Source organism: Mesoplodon mirus, assembly GCF_964341445.2.
Source record: "Mesoplodon mirus genome assembly, chromosome: 1".
Classification (NCBI taxonomy): Eukaryota; Metazoa; Chordata; class Mammalia; order Artiodactyla; family Ziphiidae; genus Mesoplodon; species Mesoplodon mirus.
The window spans coordinates 48,076,702-48,085,172 of record NC_138976.1 but is presented as its reverse complement, the minus strand read 5'-3'; positions in this window follow the sequence as shown (position 1 = coordinate 48,085,172).

Sequence of the window (8,471 nt, the reverse complement as noted above, 5' to 3'; positions counted from 1 at the left end):
AGTGACAGTTCATTTAACATTACCAGTTGAGACCTTGGCTGGAAACCTTGTAAATGTTAAAGAATGTTCACTGGGTATTAAATAGAATCTATCCTTTGAACTAGGAGATCACCCAGTGTCCCTGTCTACCTTGATTAGAAAAAAATCTGTATCACCTCATACTTCGAGCTATTTTTTTCATCTTTACCACAGAGCTCTGAATTTTATTTTACAATTGTAATTATTTTCAGCTTTTTAATCTATTAACTCCTGCTTTTATATATTGTATTAATACCACCTTTAGGTTATGTTCTTGTTGATTTTAGGTGCTCGATTAAATTATTTTTCATTTATTTTCAATTGTTTTTTATAATAATCAAAACATTTATAGCTATGGAGATTTATCCAAGTAAAAATTTGCTCACATTTCATATATTTAATATATATTTTTTTACTTTTCCTAAATTTCTTCTAGTGGTATTTTTTATTCCATTTATAACCCCAAAATTATTGAGGAAGAAACATTTAAAGTAAAGCTTAAAGTGTTTGGGCTATTCTTTTTCTTGGCTTCTCTATGTCTTATTAAATTAAATTTTAGCTGTATTATGATCAGAGTATGCACACAATTTTACCTTTCAGAATAAATTAAGGTTTTACTTAACATGTAAGATATCAATTTTCTAGGTATTCTGGGTACATTTGAAAAGAAGTATTTTGTAGTTGGTTGAATAGGTCACCAGAAGAACATAGTGTGATGGTGAATAATTTATGCCAATCATTCCCAATGAATTTTTATGGATCAATTACTGATTCAATGATAGGCTTTTAAAAAAGAAAAAAAAGGAACCAGTGTATATGTATATTGGTTTCAGTTTATGAAAAAAAAAGTAGAAATTTGTATCCTAATCTACCAATATAGAGTACATTGATAAGACCATGGCAGTCTACCTCAAGTTGGATGTGACAAATGAAATTTAAGAGACATCTTTACACCATGATCTGGCTACAGTGGGTTCCTTATTATATGACTGTCATCTACAAAGAAAAAGTTAAAGGTAGAATAGGATTTCATTCTCCAAACAACCAAGGAATCACAATAAAGTGGTAGACCCACACCAAATTTACATCTTATTGATCTTAGTCTACTTGCCCCAAAACAACATCAGAAGTCAAGATCCCTGCTCATCCACAGATGCGGCACACTAATGCATCTCCCCAGAGCTATACACCAAAAGTACGCTTTTAACTTCAACTAGCATATATATGAGTAGGTAATGGGGGCTAATTATTATTAGATCAAAGACTCATCTTTCACTGGAGCATAACATGACAGTGACCTTTTAATAGTAAGGCTATCAATGAACAATAGAATATGAATTCTCAGTTATAATCATAAGGCAATTCTTAAGATATTACATCACATTTAGCATTAGTATGTGTTTTTAGTTGTAGGAGATGAAGGCCTATCAGCTCACTTGGCAAAGCTGCTAAAAAATTAAGAAGTCTGGAATGATTTTTATGACTTTAAGCCCCACCTCCAGGAACAATCCTAGTCATTTATACTCACGTTTCTTACCAATATGCACACTGTGTACTCTTCAATGGATATATCTTTAACATGCATTCGATTATGAGATTGAGAAAAAATCAAAATAATTTGGTCTATAGTGACTAACCTGCCCCATCTCTTCCCTAAGGAGTTTGTTTATTATGTTCTCACTTCAATACTTCAAAACTTTTATTGCCCTGTAATTCTGGAAGTTTTAGTTCACAGATACACAATTCAGAATTGTAGACCCAGGGCTCAGTTCTTTAATGTGTTATTGTTATGCTCCATTTGAATCTTTTTCTCCCCAAATTTCCCACTGAAAAAAATAACAACAAACTCATCAAAATCTCATAACATGCATGGCTTTTACATTCATTAACCCCTTTAACTGAACATAAATGATTGTACCTAAGGCATACATAAGTTGGGCATCAGAAAAAGTATACCCAGACACAAACAGAAAACAGTGAGAATGTGTTTTTCTCCACTGAAATTAAAAACATCATGCCAATGATAATACAGGTAAAATTATCATGATATGTTAGTATTGCTGAAATAAGATATTAAGTTGCTTCTTTCTTTGGTCACTTATCATGGAAAAGTGAATGGTTTACAAGTGAAAATTAAGATGATCAAGTAGGAACACTTGTGAGTGGAGGGTAGAAAGTTAACCCTATTATTTATTTCTTCATTCTTTCCTTCCTTTCTTACTTCCCTCCTTTCTTCTTCTATCCTTCCTTCATTTAATTCTCTTTTAATAAGAACTACATTAAAAACTAATGCGGGACTGCAACTTATAAGAAAGTTTAACACAGATTTATTATTCTATGCCAGACAACAGCAATAAGAAGGCATACATGCTCTATACTTCAGTCTTTTGTAATCTAGTGAGGAGATCCCATACTGCTAAGATATTATTCCAAGCACCATTATCCCTTGTTTTAGCTACTGCTGTAATTTTGTATTTAGTCACCTGCTTCAACACTTGCAAACCTATACTCTAAACTCCAAAGAGCCACCAGGGGAATTCTTTAATTGCAAAATCAGATCACGGCACTCCTCTGTTCAAAACTTGTCACAGATTCCCCATATCACACTGAATAAAATCCAGAGTTTTAACATAGCCTAACAGCCCCTAAATGATCTCTCCCTCATCTCTTAGTATTCCCCAAACATTTACCTCACCACGACCACGTTGTCCTGCCTGATGTTCCCACACAGAGAACCTACACACAGTCTTCTGTTTGTTTGGAATGTGTTTCCCCAAATATCATCTGGGTCATTCATTCACCTCTTCCAGGTCACTGCTGAAATTTGGCTTTATCATATAAGTCTTCTGTGACCACCTTACAAAAAGAAAACACACTACTTGCCAGCCTCTGTCACCTAAATCTGCTGTGTTTCTCTTAACAATTATTTTCCCACATGATGGTTACTTTTTTTTTGTCCATCTTCCCTCCTTAAATTTAACCTCCACGTATAGGCAGAGGATTCTGTTGCCCTTGCGTACTGCTGCATCTTTAGCATCAAGAACAGTGCTCAACATATAATAGATATTTGGTATATAAAATAAACAAATATAACAAATAAACAAAATACCAAAAGCTTATAAATGAGAGTGGAGGCCACGGATGAGAAAACTCAGAGAGTTGGATGAGTGAGAAGAAAATATATGTATTGAATAGATTTGTGAGGTTGGTTGAAAAGAGATGTACGTAGCAAATATTGATACAGGACAGCCACAGAAGCCAGAGGAAAACCAGAAGGAAATTGGGTCAGAGAAAGCAGAGGAGAGACAGCATTTGATGGAGAGGAGAATCAGCAGTATCTAATTCCATATAAACCTAGAAAATTTCATATGGTGCTGTGGGAGTCATTAGGAAATGTATGGCATTTTATTTGAGAAGAGAAAGACCTGCTAGTTCATTTGGCCATAGTGCTGAAAAATAAAGCTCCCTGAACAGCTTCCTTTATATGGCTTTAGAACCCACATCCAGGGACAAGTATCTAAACTACAGATGATGACATGACAGAGACTTACATAAACCAGAGAGAAGAGAGGACAGGAGAGGAGAGGAGAGGAAAAAAGAGAAACAAAGAAATGATAATTCACCAACCCAGTGAAAAGGAAATGCACTGGAGTTGTAAACTAAAGATAAAATTCTTGTTTTATTGCTTACTAGCAATGGGATTACTTGTATGTGCTATCACTTCCTAAACAATAGTTTTTATTGATTTATTTACTGAAATAAAATGTAGATAATACCTTTCTCTCAGGGCTGTTTGGAGAAATAGATAAAATAGTAATCTATTTTAAGTACCCAGCACAATTCAACAAAGAAAGAACAATTGATTAATTTTTTAAAGAGAAAATAGAGAAAGAGTAGTATGTGTGTATATATATATATATATGTATATATATATATATGTATATATATATATATATATACACATATATATATATATATATATATATATATATATATATATAGGAGTGGTCTCAGAGGTAGTTAAGGGGAAAACCAGAGAATTGTTAAATTTTTGGAAACTGCAGAGTGTGATTCCAAAGAACAGAGAATTTTCAGTGGGGGTTATAATCTTCTCATCTGAGCTAGAGGGCTTTTAATGTCTGCCCTAGGACCTCCTTATCTCTCAAGTTCGCATATATTTCCCTTTCTCTTCCAATTATTTTCCTATCAATTCATACATCCATTCAATATATTTATTGAGGACCTACTATGTGATCTCATCTCTGGCTTAATCAGTGAAGATAGGAAGAGTGAAAAAGAGGTGCACAGCCCTTTCTCAAAGCATAATTTCTGGTACAGACATACAGAATTCCCCACCTGCATCAAACTTGCCACCTACCAGAAGCCACACAGAATATTTAGGGGAACAAGAAATTCACTTCTGTTTTCTTCAAGCTATTATACATCTTGGGGTGATTTGTAAAATCAGGTAATACTCTAATAATCAATGCAAGAGACAACTTATAAAAGTGAAATAAAAATGCCTACCAAACAATTAAGCTATTTGAACATTTGCATCTATCCTAAGAATGTATTTCAAGATGTAAGAAAAAATGCACAGTTATTAGTTGTTTCACGATTTATAACCATGAAAAATGAAAATCACCTAAATAAACAATAACAGGAGACTAACATAATAAATTAAGGAAAACCTATTAAATGTAACAGTTTGCAGTAATAAATGAGCATATTAACAACACTGGAAAATTCAAGCCAATATGAGCAAGAGCTATTGTGAAGCAAACTGTTCAACCAAAAGAACACTGGAAGCAAAGGTGTAGCTATGTTCCGAATTTGAAGTATCTTTATGAAGAAGAGAGATAAGTTCTTTTCTATATTGTTTCATAGGATAAATCCTGAAAATGTGGGTAGATTTATAAGCAAATATCCAATGGAATGAAACAGAAAGAATTCTTTTTCAAACAATGGGACTGGGAATGCTTCATCCAAAGCTAACTGATCAATATCAGGGGTATCAAAGAGATGCTTCTTCTGTTGGTTCTAATACTCTTCCTGAGATTCTAAAACCCTATGAAATGTATGAACAACAGTTGAGAAACTGCTAATTTGAAAACAGCCTAAGATTTGTTTGCTATGAGGCACAAATCATAAAAGATCATTAACTATTCTCATTTAATTAAAAAAAAAAGGAAGTAGAATCACAACCTCCTTTCCCCCTTTTAGCTGAAGTACAGGACCACCACAGAGCAACGTATTTGAGAAGCACATTTTTCAGGGATATGTGTTCCCAGAGGATAAAGGAGTAGGAAGGCATGGATGTTAACGGGGTATAAGACTTAGTGAATCTCTGAACATTTGTAGTGAGATGAAGTTGTTAAGATTACCACTTTGACCAATGTGTACTAAGGCAAAGGTAGTTATACATTAGAACACGCATATGTATGTGTGTTCTATACCTCAATTCCAGTGAAGAATATTAAAGAGAAGAAATCTTATAAACGAAAATAAAAAAGAAGAGATATTGAATATGAACATTATTTGGTGATGAAATAATGATTATATTCTACAATGCATGTACATTGGCTAATGTAATAGTGGATTTTATAAGTAAACTTGAAACATGCCATGGAAAAGGTCAGTTAAAACAATTAAGGAAGACAAGATAATATATTCTAAGGAAGGAAGCAATACATATTTTTGGAGGTCTAACATTTGCATGGCATCATGTTTTGTATAGTAGGGGTAAAAAATTACTATCACTGTTTTTTTCTTTTTTCCTCTCCTTCAGTTTGTTTCCTTTGTTTCTTCTTTCCTTCCTTCCTTCTTTACATTCCTGGTAATGTAAAGTCCAAGAGAATAAAAATTAAATATTCATATTGAGTATTAAAGACTCAATTTTCTATGCTAAGGCTATATATATATTTCCGAGTTTCCCAGAAGCCAACGAAAAGAGAAAAACCTATTTAGTTACATGCCTTTAAGTTTTAATGTTGGAGTTTGCCTATTTCTCAATGGAATCAAAATATTTCTAAAATTCTAAATTTAGTTATTTCACTTTTCAGTTCTGGAATTCCTATTTGGGTCCTTTATATATATTTTTTCTCTTTATTGACATTTTCATTTAGTTTATACATTGCTTTAACTTTTTGAGAATACTAAAGCCAGTTGATTTAAAGTTTTTGTCTACGAATCAAAACACTGGGCTTCCTCACTGATGTTTTCTATCATTATTTTTTCCTTTGGTGGGCCATATTTTCCTGTTTCCTAAGGAAATGTATTCATATAGCCCAGTTGTCTGAGTATTAAGCAGTATTCAATGATAGGGCTACTACTTTGTTTTTGTCTGTTTTGCTTTGGTTTTTATAAGAAGATGGTATAAAAGTAGATAGCAGGTAGTTAAATTAACAACCAGTAAAAAAAGACTAAAAATACACAGACAAGATTCCAATTCACAAGTTACAAGTTGATGTTAATAAGATATTAGTGGGAAAATATTTAAAGGCGAATACAACCTCACATACTCAGAATTTTAAACTATTAATGATTCTGAGAATTTCCAGGACTGAAATTTCAGAACAATTTAGAATACATCACTAATTAGCCGAAAGAACACAAGCTCTCTCATGTTTTCATGTGCTAAAAATCATTCTGGTGTAGTTTCAAGTGGTAATGGTGAATATTAGGTATTATATCACCGACTTAAAGATCATCATGGGGATTTGGTGAGGCTCTTGTGAAAAAGAGTAACCAGAGAACTTGTTCTTCATTGAATTTCTAGATCACTGATAACCACTCAAATCTGGATGAGAGCTGTCACTTTGTAATTTCTTCCCTTTTTCTCATGCTGTCATATTTTAAGAGTTAATAGTTTCAGTATGTTGGCATATACATAGACAAATAATCCCATTGTTTCCCAATGGTGTAACATAAAAATGGATGTCTATTTACTTTCACCATTCTTAACCTTTCAAGACAAAGTCAGCAATTGTGCAAAGTGATAATATTAATTACAAATTAGTCTTGTAGAAAAGATGATGGCATAGTATACTTTGGAGGGTCTCTTCAAATCAAAATTCTTTTATTAAGCCAGTTATTGAGAGATATCAAAGAGAGTCAGTATATGAATAACCTAGACTCTGTGTTGTATGAATGGCCAAAAGTCTAATTAAATCCTTCCAATATATTTCTGTAGACATGCCTTCTTTTTAGCCAATTTCCATTCAGCAGTTTTCAATGTACGTATTACTGAGATTTTAGGTGTCCCAATTCTTTATTGTGTAGAATTATTCTAGGTATATGGGAAGTTCGATATATCAGGACCCTGCCTATTAAATGTCAACAGTAAACACCTACCTCATGTTACTCCCCAATTCTGCTCTTTCACTAGGAGAACAAAGATGAAAAGTACTCACGGGGACTTCCCTGGTGGCGCAGTGGTTAAGAATCCACCTGCCAGTGCAGGGGACACGGTTCAAGCCCTGGTCTGGGAAGATCCCACATGCTGTGGAGCAACTAAGCCCGTGCACCACAACTACTGAGCCTACACTCTAGAGCCCACAAGCCAGAACTACTGAAGACCATGCACCTAGAGTCTGTGCTCTGCAACAAGAGAAGCCACGATGAGAAGCCCGCACACTGCAACAGAGTAGCCCCCGCTTGCTACAACTATAGAAAGCCCACACACAGCAACGAAGACCCAACACAGCCAAAAATAAATAAATAATTTTTTTAAAAAAAAGTATTGATGAGTTGGCATTAAATATTTAATATTTGCCGTTTTCTCTCTTTCTTCACCCTCTCCCCCTCCTCTCCCCTTACCCCCTCCTCTTGTTCTCCTCTCTCTCTCTTCCTCTCTCTCTCTCCTTCTTCCTCTCTCTTTCCTTCCTTCCTTTCTTTTCGCCCTCTTCCCCTCTCTCCCTCTCTTTCTCCCCCCCTTTCCCCTTCTCTCTCTCTATCTTCTCTCCCCTTCTCTCTCTTTCCCCCTCTCCACCTTTCTTCTTAGGATTACAATTTATTTGTCTACTCTACCCACATCTACCATGGCATTAAATCTTTACAGTTGGGCATCAATTATTAAATATATCTTAGAAGACAGAGACTGTAAGAATTTACCAGATGCTAGACACTTGAACTGCAAAATTCCTGTTCCACATAGACTCACAGTTTCTAAGGAATAAACAAATAATTGGATTATATTATTATGCTACAGGAGATATTAAATTGTGCCTATTAATTTTGCCTCTTGGAAAAGTGGCCAAAATTCTTGGTTGATATTAATTGTATTGACTTCTGTTTAGAAATTTATAAAAGGAAATTAATGGCTATATAAACACTGACAATTGCTTAGAGTGTGCAAAACAGTGTTTTAACCAATATTAATATATTTGTATCAGTTAGCTATTGTTTCATAACACATCGCCTTAAATCTCAGTGGTCAGTTGGGTGGTTCTTAT